The 22588-nt window shown below is 34.3% G+C and overlaps 1 long non-coding RNA gene across 1 annotated transcript; it reads right to left on the bottom strand.

The window, feature by feature from the left end:
• Positions 1-4374: 4374 nt before the first annotated feature.
• Positions 4375-19193, bottom strand: LOC143252297 (uncharacterized). The gene is made up of 3 exons (XR_013028928.1): positions 18261-19193; positions 7853-7905; positions 4375-6884 (listed from the first exon to the last, which is right to left on the bottom strand). It is a non-coding gene; the product is annotated as an uncharacterized LOC143252297 (long non-coding RNA).
• Positions 19194-22588: the final 3395 nt, after the last annotated feature.

Genomic DNA, 22588 nt, shown 5'->3' with positions numbered 1-22588 from the left:
AAAATTGTTGTCTATTTAATTTTAAAACATGGGAAAAACAGTTTTTTTCTACACTTAAATTACTAGTGAATTAAAAAACAACTTATTTTTATGTCTCCGCTGTCGTTATTTCAATGTCATATTTCTACTTATATCATACGGGTCGGCACGGTTAAGGCACGCGACTCGTAATCTGAGGGTCGCGATTTCGAATCCTTGTCACACCAAATATGCTCGTCCTTCCAACCGTGGGTGACGGTTATAGTGTGACGGTCAATCCCACTATTCGTTGGTAAAAGAGTAGCCCAAGAGTGGGTGGTGATGACTATCTGCTTTCCCTCTAGTCTTACACTGTTAAATTAGGGACGACTAGCGCAGATAGCCCTCGAGTAGCTTTGCGCGAAATTCAAAACAAACCAAACTCATTTCACAGATGTGATACGCTTGCATAGAAATCTTACCTTAATTAGATGATGTAAAACGCAGCCAAGATGAGAATTGAATATTCCGTCATTATGAAAATGATCAAAAGGCGCGAGAACGTTCTCTGAATGTAATTTTAGCTATATTCTTGTACCAAGTGTGTTAAATGTAAGACATAGAACAGGACAGAAAACGTTATTTCTTTCTCAACAGATGAAAACTACTGTGGTTCTAAAGATACTTTTCAAGTATTTGTTGGATTTGGCTGTAACGTCAAAGGACAAGGGAAATTACAGCTGAGAAATTAGTAAAGCACTTTATCAATAGTCTGAGAGTTTGTTTGTTTTTAAATTTCGCACAAAGCTACTCGAGGGCTATCTGTGCTAGCCGTTCCTAATTTAGCAGCGTAAGACTAGAGGGAAGGCAGCTAGTCATCACCACCCACCGCCAACTCTTGGGCTACTTTTTTACCAACGAATAGTGGGATTCACCGTCACATTATACGCCCCCACGGCTGAAAGGGCGAGCATGTTTGGCGCGATCGGGATGCGAACCCGCGACCCTCAGATTACGAGTCGCACGCCTAAACACACTTGGCCATGCCGGGCCTAGTCTGAGAGACCAGACAATTTGTCCTTCTGTATGTGTTCTTCAATAACCTGGCTTGTGAATCATGATATGTGATTGCAGTGATAAAATAGTGGGGTAAAAGTTAATTTTCCGAACATTATTTACACAAATAACCTTGAAATAACATTGCACATCGACAAGTGAAGTAACCTCATAAATACCAGCGTAGTTTATCTGGATCTTGGTAGAATTTTAAGCACATTTTCTGAACAATTTAAACATCAAATACTTTGTGGATGCATGACTTTGTTTGTTACAAAGTTCCTAATAACATATGTTCCACACTCCCAAAAATGTCATTAACATTGTAGTTATTTCCACTAATTACTATACTTTACATACGTACTTTACAAAGAATACGAGTCATTTCACCAAACTGTATTGTTTACTTTAAAGTACTCAATATGTGGGTCTCTACGGTATAGTTTTGTTTGTTTGTTTGTAAATTTCGCACAAAGCTACTCGAGGGCTATCTGTGCTAGCCGTCCCTAATTTAGCAGTGTAAGACTAGAGGGAAGGCAGCTAGTCATCACCACCCACCGCCAACTCTTGGGCTACTCTTTACCAACGAATAGTGGGATTGACCGTAACATTATACACCCCCACGGCTGGGAGGGCGAGCATGTTTAGCGCGAACCCGCGACCCTCAGATTACGAGTCGCACGCCTTACGCGCTAGGCCATGTCGGGCCCTCTACGGTATAGAGAACGGTGTGAAAACAAGTTGGTAATGCGAGAGTAAATGGTTTTGTTCAGCAGTGGTTGAACATCTAAATATAAATTAATTTTTTGTGTATATCCCTGTGTAAGTTGAACGGTTTGATTGATAATTAACATATAAGCAGCACGTGAGGGGGGGCTGTCGGGAAGTTACCCCACACACAAAGATTGTTACATAAGTCTAGCTGTAGTGCAGCATAAATTGTTTGATTCGCGGTACAAATGCAGCACTAAGTTTGTTTGTTATAGATTAGTCAGTGGTGGTGGTGGCAGTAGTGAAGTGAGCTTCTTCCATTGTAACCTCAGAAACATTTAATAGGTCTATAACTGTTATCCTACTTCTTAAACGAAGCTTTGACTTATTCTCATAAAATGCTAATATTTTCTCAATTAATAAGCTCACAGTTTCTGTGGCAAAGTGGTCACGGCTCTTGACTCGTAATCTGAGAATCGTCCGTTCGAATCCACGTCACATCAAATATGTTCGCTCTTTTAACAGTGGGGGCATTAAAATGTTACGATAAATCCCACTATTCGTCAGTAAAGAGAGCTCAAGAATTGGGGGTACGTGGTGATGGCCAGCCATCTTCCTTTTAGTCTTACACTGCTAAATGAAGGACGGCTAGCGCAGATAGTTCTCGTGTAGCTTTGCGCGAAATATAAAAACAAAACAAACACATCTGCTACATTTATGTAAAATATGTTTAACATTAAGCTTGTAAATGATTTATGAAACCCACTGCATAGTTTCATCTAGAAAAAATGATTGGTCTGACACCAATGATTGGTCAGGCCTCATTGGAGGTATACATAGAAAACACATAACTTAATTGGCTGCTACGTTTTATACTTCGTAGCATCTGCTTGCAACACACATAAATTATTCCGTCTGATTTCCTGACGTGCTTTGAAATTTTTACCTACATTTATTTGATAATATAAAGTTAATTTACACTTTCATATATCAGGCGAATATTTACTTGTAAACTAGTCGGTGCGAATTGAAATGTGCTACAAGTTTATTTATAATCTAAAGGTTTTTTTTTTTTTTAATCTCTGGCGTAAACTTGCATCTTTCAATTACGTCATTTCCTCTTCTTATGCCTATTTACGAAACGGTCTTTTTGGATGAACTACTGTACTTCTTTCACGTGTGAATGAGTCTATTTTTCTATCTATCATAAACTTTTTTTTATTTCTGTGCAGATTTCTCGTTATTGGATCAGTTATCAACATCATTTATTTGAGTGAAACATTTGCATCTTTATTCATGATCTGATGATGTGAAAAATAAATATTCTAAAATTGTTGATATTATATGTTTTTGAAGACTAAACATTTCGAAAAGTATAGTTTTAATAAAGTACAGTAGATGGCAGGACAATAAAGTGTTCTTAACACACTCAAGAAACTGTTCATGAATATATCGAAAACAGGGTAGCGCTGCTTAAAAACGTTAACCTATTTTGTATGAAAATCAATATATTTCTAACTAATGAATAATTTTTATAATATACCAAGCTGTTATAGTAAAATTATGATGCTTATAAATATAGACTTCCTCGTATCCACTCATTATATATTTTGTATACTATAATACTTTCAATATAATTGTTGTTTTTAAACTCTGAAATATTCCTCAGAAAACATTTTTTCACATTAAAGTAAATGATTTTCCAGTATAACCAATAACTGACTTGTTATTGGTTTAACATTTTCTGTTTAACAACGTGCGTTCTTGACTGTAGAAGGCTACATATGCACACACACACACACCGTCATATCGAAACTATTTCCGCTGTCCCACAAAACAATAACTTTATTAAGAGTACGCTCTTTTTGAGTGGTAAATCTACGGATTTACAACGCTAAAATCAGGGGTTCGATTCCCCTCGGACTCCCGTTGTGGCTTTGCTGTAAGAAAACACGCACACACGCTCTTTTGTGTTTTCTTTTTTATTGTAAACATTATGATAAATGTTGCACGAAATGTAAATTTATAGAAAATGGTGCTAGTATTTTAAGACTTTAACTTATCGCCGGAAGTGGGTAATCAACAGTTTTCAAGGGTGCCGTTAAGATTTGTTTGCGTCTTGAATTTCGCGCAAATCTACACGAGAGCTGTCTGCCTTTGCCGTCCTTAATTCAGCAGTGTAAGACTGGTGGGAAGGCAACTAGTCATCGCCACCCACCGTCAACTCTTGGACTACTCTTTTATCAACTAATTGTTGTATTGACTTTAATATAACAACGCTCCCATGGCTGAAAGAACGAGCATGGTTGGTGTGAATCCACGACCCTCATATTGCAAGTCTGGCGCCAGAACCACCTAGCCATGCCAGGCCACGCGGTAAAAGAAGTATGACAAACATAGAGGGAAGTAGTTACATCACAAGGTCAAAATATGACATTGATCACTGTGGTTTTTATTTCATTTTTATTGCTAGTTTTCTTTTTGCCATTGCGAAAATTGAGAGCAGATATATCATAAATTGCGATCTGAACATTGTACAAATCATGAAATTGTCTTGTCTCATCTACAACACAAATTGGATGTGAAAAATGTATGACAGCTGTCACCACTCCAAGTTACTCGTTTCGACTAGTCAGGACATGTTAAGTTTCATCGCATGTTTTGTTTTTAAGATTATAAGGTGTGATAGAGCTATTGACCATCCAGCTAAAATATGTAAAATTAATGTGCAATTTGAGTTAAAAGTGCAAACGAAAATCTGTAATGTCTACTGTAATATAAGCAATAGATGGCCTTATAACAAACACCAAAGTGTTGTCTCAGCATTCTGCTTTACAGCTTTTTAATTTTTTTTTCAGTCAGTTACAGTTTGTTTTTTTAGTGGAACTCAATGAAGAAGTTGTAAAACGAAACGTGAAGTACCCAAGTAAAGAATAACAAGAATTTGGTGTTATAGTATCATTTATTTCCAGTATTAAAATGTCTTCTGTACGCCAATATGTACTAGAAAAATTGAATAATAATCTAGTATAAATAAAACAGTTTTTGTTAAAACTAAAACTAATTTACAAGTTGATGAATTTATATAAAGCCACATTGTGCTATCTGTTGTGTCCACTGCGGGAAAACCAAAGCAAGGAAAGAATTTATATGAAAAAACAAACAAAAAACGTTGACGTATCTACTTTATTCAGGTATGGATATTTCATTTACTAGCGGTTTATTTCAAATAGTAAAGTTAAAATACAATACAATATTCTTAAGAACAACAAACTTTGGTTTATAATTGAAATAATTAACTTATTTTGTGCATAACAAGTTGTTTTGATAAACACATTCGGTCAAGAATAAGTTGCAACAAAAATATATAATACAGTTGTACTAACGCTGCAACAATAATGTGAAATGTTGACAATAATCATGGACTCCATTACAGAAGCTGTGGACGTTGTCATAAAACCATTGTTGTTGCAGTTCATACCGCTACAATAGTGGAAAAAATAACAACTTTCTGTTGATAATTTGTTGTTTTCTTAGTTCAAAGTTAAAAAATAGGATTTCTGCACTTTGTCCACCGCGAGGAATGAATTTCGGGATATCAGCATAACAAGTCCATAATATTTCCGCTAGCCCATACTTGAATGTTAGCACACAAGTTAATATAATAAACGAATACTCTGAAAGAATTACAGATTTTGAAACGGGACCAGCGGAAACTGCTTACAGAATTCCAACAAGTAAGTAAAAGATAAAATCTCCATAATAACTGCTTGGTTTAACCTCAGGTCAAATAATAAAGTCTGATGTCAAAGAAGTTTAAATTTTTTTATCTGAATGTACAATATACACATTTTGGCTAAATAGCCAAGTCCAAGATTCGTAGAATTCAAGTATAACTGTTTTTAATTTGAAATATTGTTCCGATGGAAGGAAGGTAGACATCAGCACCTACCGATAACTTTTACAACTCGCTCACTAGGGCTAAATTAAACACTTGGGGCACAGGACAAATTTGTAGAAGGGTCTTTCGATCCGAACTTCATAAATATATAAAAGACTCTTTAGTTGTTAACTAAAGTTTGAGCAATATAGAAACACGAGAAATAAAAATGTAGGATAACATGAGGAAGGTCGTGAAGGGGTTGGACCCTCTATCTTCTCTATAAATAAACGCAGTGTGTGTGTCTTTCTTACACATTTCTGCATTTTTTGGTCAATCAGCACTCAAGCTGACAATGACATAGGATGGCATGAGGGGGTTGAACCCCCCATCTAATTTCATTTTGATAGAATTCTTGAAAACAATACGTCTTTTTTTCAGTATTTGTACATTTATGTATGATTATTGTACTTTTAATGTTTACTGCCTAATCAAGCATTTATGAAAAAACAAGCCGTATGAACATGATAATGAAAAATGTACAATATGTTCATATGAAATGTCTGTAATTGCTCTTGATACAGTGATACAAACATGTATTTTTCAATTAGTCATCTGGTTTTTAATTATTTTTTTATTTTCTCCCCAGTGACAGACTTCTTCGATCAGAGGTACCTGGGGCAGGCCCCATAGCTGATGTACAGAAAATGTTTAATGTGCGATCCGCAACCGGACATACAAACCAGAATTATTCTTGCCCTAAAATAAGCTTAGGACATTCCTGCCTTTTAAGATAATGAGATTACCCTGTCAGATTAACACTAATTAAGAAAATCCACACCGTGATTAAAACCTATTTCTCCATAAAAATATTTTCCCCAAAATTCCCATTTTTAGCTATTCTGGTTGGACACTAGGATATATATAAGAAAGACTTGAAATATGCTTTTCCGAAGTAGATAGTTTTGAGAGAATATCAAATGAAATTGGGTTTTGTTTGGACCAAACAATAAGTTTATGGGTAAAATAGTGTGTTGCTAATTTCCCTTGGGGTAAATGGGAAGGATCCACAAAACAAGGAGATTTGACAGATTCTATATTAAGAAGTAAAGCTTTATTTTCCTCGAATTTGTTTGAGTTAGACACACACAGACTTTGTTATTGAAAAGTAACCAAAAGTAAAATAAACAAAACAAAACTAGTGTTCTTTCTATAAGATTAGAGAAAGGTGGGATCTTCACTGGTGCTCTTTCGAGAACCAATTCATCGTGAGCCAACCCTAAATGAAAAGAAAGTTAAAACTTACAATTGAAATGAAAATTCTCTAAGTTACATAAAAATACGAGTGTAACAAAGAAACTAAGTAAAATCTCACAATCTAATTTGAAAAGTTCAAATCCAATCTCTCGATAAACGGGAGAGCCTGTTCTTTTATACGTAAAACAGAACAAAGCCAGGCTACCCATGTGGTCCAAGACCATTCTCGGTTCAGCACAAGGTTGTTCTGCGCCGTGGGAACATTATGCGATTTGCCAACGGTAAAGACATCTCTATTTGGAATAGTAAGAGTATCACTGGTTTGATGTGTAATGAAAGTAAGAAGAACTTCACTTGATTTATTGATGGACTTTTAATGTTGAAAGCAAAATTCAATGTAAACAAAAATCTTACAAAATTCACATATTAACAAAGTAGATAAGAGACATACATTAAAATTACACCATTTTAGTTCTGTTACAACTGAATGATAGAACTTAGAAGGTTGGAATAAAATAGAACATACAGTTGCACATTAAAGAAATTGTGAATTATTTGGCTAAACGTGTTATAACTGTTGTTGTTTTGAATTAAGCACAAAGCTACACAATGGGCTATCGAAACCGGTTTTTAGCGTTGTAAGTCCGCAGACATACCGCTGAGCCACTGGAAGGCTATTATAACTGAAACAACTACAACGAAATATGAAAACTATATTTATATTGTAAACACGTTTTTTCCAGATGTAAATATCGTGTAATTTATTAGTTACTTTTCTATTTTTTACAAAGCTACTAAGACTATCTGCCAGTTCCCTAATTTTAAATAACTGAATAGAGGGAAGGCAGACAGTTAGCAGCACAATATTATCTATATAAAAGTATTGACTGTCACTGTTATAATGCATCATGAGCTTAAAGTGCGAGAAATATTTTGTGGTGATGTGTGATTGTGAACACAGCTAATCATCTCCGAAATCCAGATACCTACCATTATAACCAACCTGTTCCTCCTTATAGATCTCCATTTTTATGGAAGTAAAACTGTAAAAGATGACATAAAAGCATGAATATATATATATAAATTAAATTTCTGAGCAAAAACATAACTCTCCAAATTAAAAGTACATTAAATATCATTTTTTTTGTTTTTGAAATTCACGCAAAGCTACACGAAGTCTATCTGCGCTAACCGTCCCTAATTTAGCGGTGTAAGACTAGAGGAAAGGCAGCTAGTCATCATCACCCACCGCCAACTCTTGGGCTACTCTTTTTACCAACGAATAATGGGATTGACCGTCACATTATAACGCCTCCACGGCTGAAAAAGCGAGCGTATTTAGTGTGACGGGGATTCGAACCCGCGACCCTCAGATTACAAGTCAAGCGCCTTAAATATCAATTAATTTATCAACGGAAATGTTTTTGTAAATAATTTTAATCATTTTTCTTTTTAAATTAAAGGCTCAATAAAAATAAGAGAACACAACGGGTTAACGTAAAAAAAAAATGTTATATTAGTAACTTTATCTAAATCAAAACAATAAAAAAATAGTTTATATGGCATCAATAATAACTGAATTAGTCATTTAAAAAATTCAGAAATATAATTCAGATACTTAATTAGTTAAATTAAATAAAAACTAAATTCAATAACTACTAAAAACTGATTTATAAAAAGACCCAATAGTTATAAAGATGAAGGGACAACCTATATGTTTATGCAATTTATAGTTCAAGAGCTATAGTATTCGTTATCGATAAAGTTATGCTTAAAAACAAACCAACAACATTGCAAATATGCTTAGAAGCTATTTAGACAGATATGAGATTATTTCTGACAAACATAATGGTTTCCCTGAAAGAATGCAGTAATATTATTTGAATACTTTTGTGCGAAATTAATGACACATTAGACAATAGCAAAACTGTGTTATGGGTTTTCATCTTGTGGATCATAAGTCATTAATAAACAAACTCGAGGAATATGGAATTAAAATTGTTGAAATATTATTCAAAAGACAAGTAATTAATCTATATTGTTAGGCAAAAAACTGCACAATAGGTTACACTGCACAACAATTTTTTTGAAAAGTTTTTGCTGATTGTGACAGGTACCTGGTGGGTATGCACAAATATAGCTTTGGTTTTGCTTCATCACGTGGGAACTCTGAGAAATAGACAGTTAACTGTTTACTGGCAATAACGTATTAAATTGGGTTTATGTTTCTAATACGCTATTAAGTTCGACATAATTAAAAGTGTTTTGCTCCTGATTTTCATTTGTATTCAATGTCCGGTGCATCACGTAGCAGTGTCCAACAGCAGTCAGCAAGCATTGACGGATTCCAGTTGCCCTGATATCGTTTTTCCATTGTAGCAAAACTGAAGATTTCGATGAAACGGTAAGTGATGAACACTGTTGGGTGTTCCTTATAGATTTTTGGCTGCTGATCACGAAAATCACATCCAAATTTGCCCAAGAAGCAAAAACTTTGTTGTGCAGTGTTATCTGTACTATGCCCCAAACACGTAAATAATTAATAACGGAAATACTGAATTCGTTTGGTAACAAACAAAAGAGAATAACACTTGTATGACAGGGGTGTGTCTTGAACTCCATTTTTATTTATCTTAATGATATTAATGATACGACTAATGTAAATTTCAAAGATAATTTTATTTGGTCGCAGCTGATGGTTTATAAAGGGATATATATAACTTACAAAATGATTTTAACTACATTGGGCAATAATGTTGCATAATTTTGAAACTACCATGTTGTTTAACGATCCTCCCTTTGAAGTTAACATCTGTAATTATATTGTTAAATCACACCTAATACGTTGTTTGGATAAAAATAATATTTAGAAATAATCGTAAATAGTTGTATTGAATTATTAAAAATCTTTACATAATTAAATATTCTAGTTTATATCAAGAGTCCAAATTTATATGGAAAGCACATATAGTAAAACTTTGATATTTGACAAAAGAGTTTACAGAAAATATCTACGTTACAAGTTTAGTTATCTAACTACATTGATGTTAGTTTATAGGTCAATTTGCGAATTATTAATAATACATGGTCGAACTATATATATATATTAAAATGATTAGATCCTTATAGTTAAAAAATTAATATAAGAAATAAGAAATACAATGACGAGCAAAATATACATATATTTAAAATAAATTACTATATTAATTAATTTAATTAATATATTAAAATTTTTGTTGTATTATAATAAAATATTTTAGATAGTTATAAGAAAAAATAATATGTATAATATGACTACGAGATGTAAAACGTAAAATTGTGATTTAACAAATTTTATTAGTAACCATGGTAAACATATCATACAATATCAGGTACTATTTACATTATATTAGTAACCATGGTAAACACATCATACAATATCAGGTACTATTTACACTTAATGAACATTCAATATAATTCTAACATCTTTAAGCTAGAAGAAAATATACTGATGTGTTTTTACGAAATAATAATTGGTTGCAAGACCCGCAGATTGTGGTCATACACTGCCATCAGGCCATACAAGCCCAGCTTGGGTAGAAGTAAGTTATCTACAGAAGACCTGTTTCAGTGCTAAGTCAGTCAAATATACATATGCAAATAAAAGGTTTAAATATGTGATGTTTGCATGAAACATAAACGTTGTGGATTCAGTGACAACAGAGCTCCTATTAAAGTAAATATGATTGATCGGGAAGGTTATTCAACCACGTTAAAATCCAATCACTAGCAGACATGAAAACCGGGAAGCAGAAGAAATAGTAATAATCATATACATTGCTCTTATTGTAATCACTACCAGTATGTTAGATCGTTCAATGGTTGACAGACGTAGATATGATTGATAAGGCCGGTCATAAGAAATAGCTGAATAGAATTTGTTTACCCTTGTTAACTGTTTTATGGAAATCAAAATCGAAATGAAACGGATTTGAGCAAAAGTAGATTTGCTGTAGGTAGACTATATGTCCATCGACACTAAAACAATTGCAAAATTTTATATCAGACATCGATCGAACTGTTTGTTTGTTTGTTTGTTTGTTTTGATTTCGCGCAAAGCTACACGAGGGTTATCTGTGCTAGCCGTCCCTAATTTAGCAGTGTAAGAGTAGAGGGAAGGCAGCTAGACATCACCACCCACCGCCAACTCTTGGGCTACTCTTTTACCAAAGAATAGTGGGATTGACTGTCACATTATAACGCTCCCACGGCTTAAAAGGCGAGCATGTTAAGTGCGACGGGGATTCGAACCCGCGACCCTCAGATTACGAGTCGAGTGCCTTATCCAAGAGTTGGCGGTGTGTGGCGATGACTAGCTGCTTTCCCTCTAGTCTTACACTGATAAATTAGGGACGCTAGCGCAGATAGCCCTCGTTTAGCTTGGCATAAAATTCGAACTAAACCCAATAATTCAAAAAATAACAAAAACACAAATTTGTGGGAAAATGGATTCTTCAGTGTTAACTAACAAAAACATTGCTACTGAAAATTATTTTATTTAGTTTTCAAATTCTTACTGGTATAATACAAAGTATGTGTAAGACGATTTAGTCTAGAAATGATTTAAAATATGTAAATTGTTATTATAATTCCTCAATAATATATATATATATAATATAATGTATCATATATATATCCTTATAACTGTTTTTTTGTAATTTAAGTCCCCCTCAGTGGTACAGCAGCATATAGAGTCTTTTGTGTAACTTTGTGCTTAAGCACATACAACTACAAACAAATAATATAATTTTAGAGTTACGCGACCTTGTAGTTTCATGGTCTATGGGCTTATAACGGTAAAAACCGGGTTTCGAGACCCGTGATGGACGCAGCCCATTCTGTAGCTCTGAACTGCACCCACGTGCCACGATGGTTTGTTTGTTTTGACGCAGCTACATTCTGTAGCTCTGTGTTTAACTGCATACAAACATGAAGAAACACGTTATTTTATATGCCACGATAAATGTAAGTAAGTAACACTTTAATATAAACGATGCTTTATATGTTTCTGGAGACTGTGGAACTACAAGTTGGACCAGCAAAGATACAGAAGTCTATTCGTCAGTTTCAAGTATTAAAAACGGACAATTTAATGTTTCAGATTTCATTGTCTTGCGGATAGTTTTGATGTCTTGAAGAATTATTTAAGATATTATTTTGATATATTCTAAAATATGCAAATGAGGTTTTTGTGATTACAGCAAACTTGTAAAGGTTTAGACGATATTTTAGGGTCTAGAGTATTAATAATAGTTGAATAAAAGAAATTTATAGTGCAATCAAATTATTCAATGCTGTCTGTTTGTTTATTTTTTACGTAAAATAACTCGACGGCTTTCTACAACCTGTCTCTAACTTTGTAGTGATAGACTAGAGGATTAACACAGATCGTCTTTAAGTTATTTTATGTGCAATTCAAAAACAACAGAATGGATTATCTGCGTTGTGTATAGTGGACAGATCGACCCACGAATTTGTAGTTTGTTGTTAAAAACAGGAAAATGTATACAAATTTTTAACTTATTTTTGTCTTGTATTTGTATTTAAAAAATCCCTACTTATCTTTACATAAATTTTCGCCAGAAGATACTAACAATATAAAACGAATAATTTTAGGAAATTACATAATTTCTGAATTCTAAGAAAACAAAAACAACGTTAAATATCACATTCTTAGCGTCATTTTCATGTTAATTCAGAAAAATGTTTTAAAATACCATGGTCTTTATGAACAAGGGAAATTACCATAAAAAAAACCATCCTCTTTCATTATTTTTATTTTCCGATCTAGAGAGATGAAAGTAAACGTTATATGCAATGCTTTCACGCGATAATGAGCCAAACAAAATGCTAGTAATTTAGTCTTAATTATTGACACTCTTAATCCGGATAGATGTCGCTGTCTGTTATACTAGACGTCAAAACGATCCATAAAACTTAAAAGTAAGGCCAAGTTTAAAAAACACATGTTTAGTGTTAGGAGTTTGAGAAAAAAAAAAAGACGAGGAGGCCCCTTCTTTTTTCTAAGTAAATGACCTCTTTAAAGGAACGTTTGCACCCTTTTACTATAACTGATACTTGTTTTCAAAGGGTCAATATCAGATAGTTTTCTTTGTTTCGTTTTTTTTTATCAAAACCACACAGAATTTGTGAGGTATAAAAAAGAGCAAATTAAATTAGTGGCGTTCATCAAAGTTTTTTTGTATGATCGAAAACGTTAATTCAAAAAAGGACGTAAGCACGGACGCTAATTTTTTTTTTTTTTTTTACTTGGCCTAATCTACCATGATAGAGAGAGTCAATTTTAAAAATAATAGATTATGTGAGATAATCAGCTTTAGAAACAGTTTCCTTATGCAAAAATATTAAACATTTCTGTACAAAAATAACGAGTATTTGATCTTCTCTATTTAATTCAACACATATTTTTATGGGGAAACTTTTGAGATCTATCCAATAGATTTCCAAAACAATTGTCATTACATTATATATCAGAGTAAAAATTTCTAACATACATTTTAGTGTAGTACGTTTATAAAAATCAAAGTGTGAATATATATATGTGTGTGTGTGTGTGTATTGGTTTGGTTTGTTTTGAATTTCGCGCAAAGCTACACGAAGGCTATCTGCACCAGCCGTCCCTAATTTAGCAGTGTAAGACTAGAGGAAAGGCAGCTTGTTATCACCACTTACTGCCAACTCTTGGGCTATTCTTTTATCAACGAATAGTAGACTTTGCCGTGATATTATAACGACCCCGCGGCTGAAAGGGCGAGCGTGTTTGATGCGACAGGGATTCGAACCTGCGACCCTCGGATTACGGGTCGAGTACCTTAACCACCTGGCCAACGTATACTGATTGTTTTTTTTTCCCCGACAATTTAATTTCCCTCCCCTTTTTATAAAAAAAATAGTATTTTTTAAGTTCTGCACACTATTTAATGACCCCTACAGCACATAAGAATACGAAGTCGACTATAAACTAGAATAATTGATACAGAAATTTAATTTTTTCTCTACTCACAACTGGCTAATTACTTTATTTGTTCTTTTTTTTTTCGAAGGTCGGATATAGGATGGAAAAGACTGTTAGGCATTGTGTACAAAACACAATATTCTGATGACAGCATTATGTGATACCAACAATGATACAATCACAAACTATAAATTATAAAAAAAGAACAAATACATGTTTCAAACATCCTGTGTCCTTGCATCAGTTCTGTGAAAGAAAAAAGGCCTGAAGTAAACACATCAGATGTCAACATTTACAACGTAAAGAGAATAAAATATGTTTATGTTTAATAGTCTTAGGGCTATTCCCAACTATGGGACGTTAGAGTTAACTGTTTATCGAGCGCTTAACAATAAAGAGAACGGAACTTGTACTCCTATCCTCTCTAAACCTCTGCAGTATAGCGGATCTGGATGGGCTTATTATTGCTTTACCATTACCAAAATAGCCGAAATTTCCGTACCGAAAATTTGTCGTGAGTCAACCACAAAAGGGTTAGGAGTTCGGTCCGGATATGTCCTAGGCCTATATCAACTGTATGACAACGCACTTACGACGTTACGCATGATAACAATGCTGATTTCTCTCTTCTCGTATTGAACTAATTTCACCGTGGAGATTTACGGCATTTAATAAATGGTTTGTTTTCAGTTGCACTTTCAATTTTAGCCACTTAAAAAAAGTCCTAGTTGTGATGGGTCATTCGTTTGATCAGGACAATTTACTGTTAAGCAGCAACAGGAACACATTAATTGTTAACTTCAATTCTTTGACAGCTTAAATTGCCAAAAGTCATTCACATTTTAACTTTCTTTTAAACTGACGTAAATGAAGTATGGTAGCTTTTCCTGTGACGTAGTTTATACGCAATGAAGAAATAATTTTTGAGAATTTCCTGTTACGAGTGGGCTTGTTTCACGTACGCGTTTTGTAATTCTACTGGTTTCTTTGTTCTCTGCAAGAAAGATTTAGTTTAAAAACAAATTAATTATTCAACATCTTTGTGTAATACCACTTTCAAATTTAATCAAAATAATTTATATTAATAAATCTTGGTGTAAATAATATTTGATTCATATAAATTAGCCTAAAAGTGACTGGCTATTGCGCTATCATACATTCAACTCATTGTACCAAGTTAAACGTTATTTTACCACCAGAGACAGGATATTAGGATTATAGATAGGTTTCGCTAATAAAGTAATTATTGTGCAAATCGAAACACCCTTTTTTACTCTAATTAAAGTGTTAATACCCATATCAGCCGTCTTGATAATACATTTTCACTACAAGCGAGTTTCTTGTCATCACGAAATCAAAACACTATATTATATTCAGTCAGGAAATGGCGCTAGTATCTGTGGATGTCTGTCCATGAAATCCATTTGCCAGGTGGAAATAAGGCTTCAAACCAAGCATGTTTGGTGCGACCGAGATTCGAACCCGCGACTCTCAGATTAAAATTCGAACGCCTTAACCCACCTGGCCATGACGGGCCTTAACTATATGTTTCATTAGTTTGCAGCTTTACAACTTGTATATCAGAACTTCCAGTGTGGAAATACTACATCGTTTACTATGAGGTCACATGTTTTTGAAGCTTTTTCAGACACTTTCAGGATTTGTCAGCATTCTAGCCATAATGAGTAAAATAAAAAATATTAACATTTCTTGTATCAAGATTAAAACCAGACTGATTTTCTATTTCGAGTAAGAATCATATTAAACCTAATTTCATATGACACAATGCAGTATAATAAAGCACAATACATAGACCCGGCATGGCCACACCAAACATGCTCGCCCTTTCAGCCGTGGGAGCGTTATAATGTGACAGTCAATCCCACTATTCTTTGGTAAAAGAGTAGCCCAAGAGTTGGCGGTGGGTGGTGATGACTAGCTGTCTTCCCTGTAACATTGCTAAATTAGGGACGGATAGTGCAAATAGCCCTTGTGTAGCTTTTCGCGAAATTGAAAACAAACCAAAACACAATACATTACAATAAGACGTAATATAACAGTTCCTAATTGTAGCAATGCTTAGCAGTTAGTATGTTGAACCACATCTTGATTTTTCCGTTTTATATGATATCCGGTAAAGCACTTTGACTGATAACCGTGGGAAATAATAATTACAGCAACTGCCGCCTACACAACTTTTCTCATGAAACAACTGGATATGTTTAACATATTTTGCTTGCCATTAGTTTTGTGGTTAATCAGTATTACTTAATGATTTGACGTCAATTTTGAAGTAACATGACATTCAAACATTTTGTCACCCTGTGTGTTACTAAGAAATGTTTGGTAATTGTTGATGTGTATTCATTTCTTTCAATGTATTTCGATTTCTCTGATATATATATATATGTATCTATCTATGTGTGTGTGTGTAAAGGGAATATTAATACTGAAACTTAAGTGAAATAAAACAAAATAAAAAAGTCCTGTTTTAATTTCGCGCAAAGCTACACGAGGGCTATCTGCGCTAGCCGCCCCTAATTTTGCAATGTAAAACTAGAGGGAAGGCAGCTAGTCATCACCACTCACCGCCAACTCTTGGGCTACTCTTTTAGCCACGAATAGTGAGATTGACTGTCACATTATAACGCTCCAGGGCTAAAAGGGAGAGCACGTTTGGTGTAACAGGGATTCGAGCCCGCGACCCTTGGATTACGAGTCGAGTGCCTTAACCACCACACATGGCCATGTCGGGCCTAAATCAAAAGGAAGGACTGCGTTAACTACAGCAAATCTAAACATCTGACTAATGTTAGTCTGTTATAACCAAAAGGAGTCAAAAATAAAAATAAAAACGCTACACCACTTAAAAGGATCCCAGGGTTAAGACTATAATGCGGGATTATAAAATGAACCCTAGGATTTAGAGATGACTCGGAAGTAGGACCCACATTACGGTAGGGACACACCGTTTATCAATCTTAACCTCAGTTCGCGAAATAAAGTTATAAAACAAAGGAATAGAAATAGAAATAGAAATAAAAATAATAGAAATTAGTAGAGTGAGATGTGGGTGCTCAAGCCCACAACGTCTCACATCTCTATCATTTCTCAATGCCAGTAGACACCTGTGGGAAGGAGACTGCTTTCCAAAGTAAAGACGAAAAATGAATAAAAATAAAATAAAATAATACATACAAGATAAGGTACTACCACTAGGTGGTCAGTAAGTTTAATAAACTTACTTCTTAAAGTTAGCGTTTCAGTCCTATTATGGTACTAAGGGACTAAATGGTAGCCCAGAAAACGAATTATACTAGGATGAAGGGTCCCAACCAGCTATCCAAAGTAACTAGTATAAGTCTTAAAACTTCTAGATATACGTATGTATCTGTCCTCTAAAGATGGTTTGCTCCTTATTTGGAATGATATATTAATTTTGTACCATCTGTTCTACCCATATAAAAGAATACTGAAGTTCAGATATTTGGATATTGTTCGAGCTATCCGGTAGGTTCGTCAAACAACAAATTTTCTCAAGATGTTCATTACGGAGTAATACTGAACGCGACCCCTTGCTAATACACTGTAGATAGAAATAAATATTGTCTTTTTGTTATGGTGTGAACGCCTTTCATCGGTAAAATATATGATGAATATTTTGTGGTTGAAATACTGTTATTATACACTCATTTCACTAATTCGTGAAAATCTGCAAAGGTATGTAATGTTAAGTATATAATAGGCCTAACATAATAACTTATGTTAATTAATTACATTGTATTTTTTTACTCTAATGGTCTCCATGGTTGTCCTGTGGAAACCAGTTACCTTCGGGTGTGGAGGATGCAATTAACTTAACCTAAAGCTTGTTAAATATTGAATGACAAGAACTGTATTTTGAAGCTTATTTCTTTCTTTAAAGGTTTAGTTTAATTTAGTGAACAAGGAAACCTAATGGGGTCAAAAGGACCTCTTCTGTTCCTTAATGTCCTGCTAATATATATAGCGTCCAGTAACAACTGTAATTAACTATCGGACTATTAACGTTCCTCGCACAAGATTAATGTTGTTTCAGTCATCAAATTAACCTCTACAGTATCTCTAAAAACAAGTGGCAAAGGGATAAACTCCTAAGCCTAGTTAATTATCATATGTTACATATTGTTATTTCAAATAACGGACATTTCGATTTTAATTTAGAAGTTAATTAAATGTTAATATGTGTTTAATTTATGATATTTGCCAACAAGGTTGAGACACATAATTTTTTTCTTATACAAATATATTGTAATATACAAACATTAATACAATTTATAATAACGGTTATTACTAATAGGTATTACAAATAATGGTTTATATACAACCGTTTTACAAACTTACAGACACCACTGAGTCTTATATCTGGTCTAGAAATGAATATTTTGTCGATGATCCAGGTCCACGACGAACAAATTAATTCTGAGTTGATACTGTCATACATTGCTTGAGCGAGCTAACTTGGTTGGCTTCGCCTTGCCGACTTTTTACCAATAAAGATATTTAAGGTTCTCGTAGAAATACTAAAGTCCGAAGCTAGTTCACTGAAGTTGAACAGTTTGTAATGTTCGAAATCTATAAACGTTCCAGAACCAGTTTTGTAGCTGACTAATAATATTCTATCACTGTCTCTCGGCTATCTGTTTTTATATGAATTATGTATTTAACAATGTTCAAACACACTAGCGTTTTCATAAAACACAAATTATTGATTCTTACTCTCAAGAATCTTCTACAAACTTAGAGAACAGGCGAGACTTGGATAATACGTATCCAACAGTAAACTACACATGCATGAAAAAACCAAGACTGAAGCAAACGTATAACGGTACATCCGTTACAAATATTATTTCTGTCTGTCATATAAAGAAAGGATTAGGAACATATTGTTAGTTACAATAGTTTACTGCCTTGATACTTTCAGCTAGTTACATATAAGTATAGGAAGTATTTAAAGTTCTAAGTACTGCCTGCAATAATAAATTAATATGTAAATGAAACAAAACCTACAAAATTCCACATAAAAGCTTTATATTACTTCACCAAACGTTGCAGTTATAGACCTCTGGAGGAAAAATTTATATTTATATACCGTGAAGCATAACGGGAAGCAGAAACCGTTTTCCAAATAAGAGCGTACAAACTATTACAGAGTGTGACATGCTGATAGTATAAAGTATTTTAGGCTTATAGCTTGAGTACTCATATTTGTATTAAGTAATTTATTTGCACTGTCATTACGTTCTTTCAGTTTTTGTATAGTTTTAGTACTCAAGCTTTCGGTTTAGTTAACTAAGCCTTTTACATGTGCAAGACGTTTAGTAAACAACAGGATTTAACGGAAAAATTCGAATTCTAAATTGCTGTAGTGACGAGAAAAACAAGAACGCACTTTCTTATCTTTATAACAATAGGCCTAAAGCCTAGTAAGCTAACATAAAAGTATGAGTCATATTATTATTGTGGCTCGTTAAAATACCGTTAGCAAGACATGATAGAGAGTAAAAATAAATCAATAGATTAGTTAGGTCAGTTTTATAACAGTATTAAAGTCAATACATGACTTGATTTCTTTAGTGAAAGGTTACCAGAATCTATGAAGAGATAACCTATGACTGGTTAAAGTTTACAGCAGGACCAAATTCAAAGACTGCTATTACAATAGATACTTTAATTTGTCTCTTCTCGATATCACAGCCCTCAGCAATTATTTTTATATTCTTAATGTCAACGTTGTAGTGCAATAGTTGCGGAGAGTACAGAAGCGTGTGCAATGTTTCTTTAGAGTTATTTCACTCCAGTGTTGATAGAAAATTTAGTTTCCTCGATCTATTTTTTTTTTTACATTCGCGTGATATATCATAGATAACATTTCGTTTTGATTTTTTTCTTCATTGAAATCTGAAATTGCGACTTAACTTCTGTTAAAATATTGAATAAGTCGAGTTCTTGAACACACTTTGAATGTTAAAATTGTTCATTATTGTTGTGTATTGAAAACGAAAATAATGTGGCGATGGTCCAAATAAGTTGCTTAATTAAAGATAAAATACTGTTGTTTCAAAACTAAGAGGCTTCTTGTTGAATAATATATATATATATAATAATAACTTATCTTATGTTTATATCCTCTAACAAAAAATGAAGTTAGACCATTTGGGAATTATCTGCAAAGTATGTTCGCATGAAAGAAAGTTAATTGTGGTTATAACACCTAAAATTCGTTTGGTATATTCTGCCGGTATGACCAGGTAGTTAGGGTTTGTTTTTGTTTGTTTTCAATTTCGCGCAAAGCTTCACGAGGACTATCTGCGCTAGCCGTTCCTAATTTAGCAGTGTAAGACTAGAGGGAAAGCAGCTAGTCATCACCACCCACCGCCAAATCTTGGGCTACTCTTTTACCAACGAATAGTGGGATTGACCATCACATTATAACGCCCCCACGGCTAGGAAGGCGAGCATGTTTGGTGCGACCGGGATTCGAACTCACGACCCTCGGATTACGAGTCGAACGCCCTAACACGCTTGGCCATGCCGGGCCTCACAGGCGTCAAAACTCGGTTTCTAGTTTTTTTACAAGAAACACAGACGCACATAACTGTGCTAGTTATGATAATAGCAATATCACTGACCATTCTTCTGGTATCTGGATTAATCACGGTTTCATTCACCAATAAAGAAATCAAGTTGTAATTAGGGTTTATTAAAGGTTGTTTTTCTCCTGTGTAATAATCCGAGACATAAAGTAAACTTTAACTTTCTATTGATTATCAATGTTAAAAAATGTAACGTCATGTTTTGGAATATTTTTCAGTTTAGACATTTCCATTGTCAAATGGCGGGTTGAAAGTATCAAAGGGCCCAGCATGGCCAAGAAGTTAGAGCGCTTGACTCTTAATCTGAAGGTCGCGGGTTCAAATCCTTGTCACGCCAAATATACTCGCCCTATCAGGTGTATAGGCGTTATAACGTGAGAGTCAATCCCACTATTCGTTGGTAAAAGAGTGACCCAAAAGTTGGCGGTGCCTTCCCTCTAGTCTTACAGTGCCAAATTAGGGACGGCTATCACGGATAGTTTTCGTGTAGCTTTACAAGAAATTCAAAAACAAACAAATAAATCTGTCTCCCGCCAATGTATTCTGTGAATGCTAGTGAACACTGTATTGAAGAGAGGTGAATTCAGCAGCCAAGACTTTGGGAAAAGACCAAAGCTATACAGTGGGATATCTGTCCTGTGTCTTCCACAGGTATCAAACACAGTTTTTAACGTTATAAACCTTTGGACTTACCGCTGTGCCATTGGGACTTAATGAAAGATAAACGATGGATTGTGAATTAAAAAGTTTTCTCAATATATTTTTGTTTAACACGTGATCTCCATGACTAGCACTAGTGAACACATTGCTACCTGAAAGTTAAATACGAATTGTTCTGTATATGTTAACTATTTAAAAATCAAACTATTGTTGAGTACTACTTGATTACAATGAAGTAAAGCTAAATCTCACTTGAAATATTATAGAATACTTTTACATAATTTACAAACATGCTAATTACATACCCTAAAAAAAGCGTTGCAAGGCAACTAAATATTTCCGGTTTCAAGATATTCTGAACACAATAATATGTGTTGCCCGAACAGTGGTGACGCCAGGATAGTTTCGTTGTAAATACCAAGACCAAGGTACATTTCAGAAAGTTGTGCTATTTTAATCTGCGTTTTCAATGCAGTTTTCATCAACAACTACATTACATTAAATTAGGCACTTCTAAATAGCCCAATGACTATTTCAAAATTCTTTCTAGAGTTGTTTAGAAATATTATTTGGTCAGTTAACATGTAAGGTTATTATTTAATCATAAGTATAACATTAATTGGATTGTAAGTCACAATTTTAAGTGTATGCCACAATCATCAGTACAATTTTAGATGGCTGATACACAATGCAAAATGATCTCACAGAGGACACAACACCGGCTAAATGCTTCATAGTTTTGACCTATACACAATACACTTATATATGCATGCTGTGCTTTATTTTTCAATAAAAGATAAATGAAATTAATGGGTAAATACCTGTGAAACCTTTGGTTTATCAAGTAAAATCCCTGATGATCTGTTGTAACTTGAAATCAACGCGGTTGTCTAATCTTCGTCAAAGCTCAAGATAGAATGGCATTACACAGGGAGCGGCTATACAGCGCATGAGTTTCAGTACATTCAGTACGTTGCTATGGGACGCATGACACATACTTCTGTATTAATGAAGACGTTGAGTTCTACAGATCTATGTCTCTTTGATGTTAATTGTTAAGCAACAACGACGATTGTGTTTTCCATATTTTATGAATATATGTAGGTAACAATATTGGGGGGCTGGGGGCTTGGCTCAATGGGGGGGGGCTCAAGCCCCCAGGCCCCCCTTGGCGCCGCCACTGTGCCCGAAGACATTTCAAGATGTCTGTTATCTGGCTTTAACTGTCAGATACCACAGATGTCCATCTCGCACGACAGCTATGCGCGGCTACAAGAACGTCTGTACCAAGATAGACCATAACCAGAAGTATTTATGTCAAGGGTCTGAAATGGGATAAAGAAATCAACGCAATGTTCTCTTCGTGGATGAGTAAACGTTCTGCTTGAGAATGATCTTCGACAGAGATTGATCTGA

The sequence above is a fragment of the Tachypleus tridentatus genome, chromosome 6, assembly GCF_004210375.1.
Source record: "Tachypleus tridentatus isolate NWPU-2018 chromosome 6, ASM421037v1, whole genome shotgun sequence".
Classification (NCBI taxonomy): Eukaryota; Metazoa; Arthropoda; class Merostomata; order Xiphosura; family Limulidae; genus Tachypleus; species Tachypleus tridentatus.
This window is presented reverse-complemented; position numbering and strand designations above follow the sequence as displayed.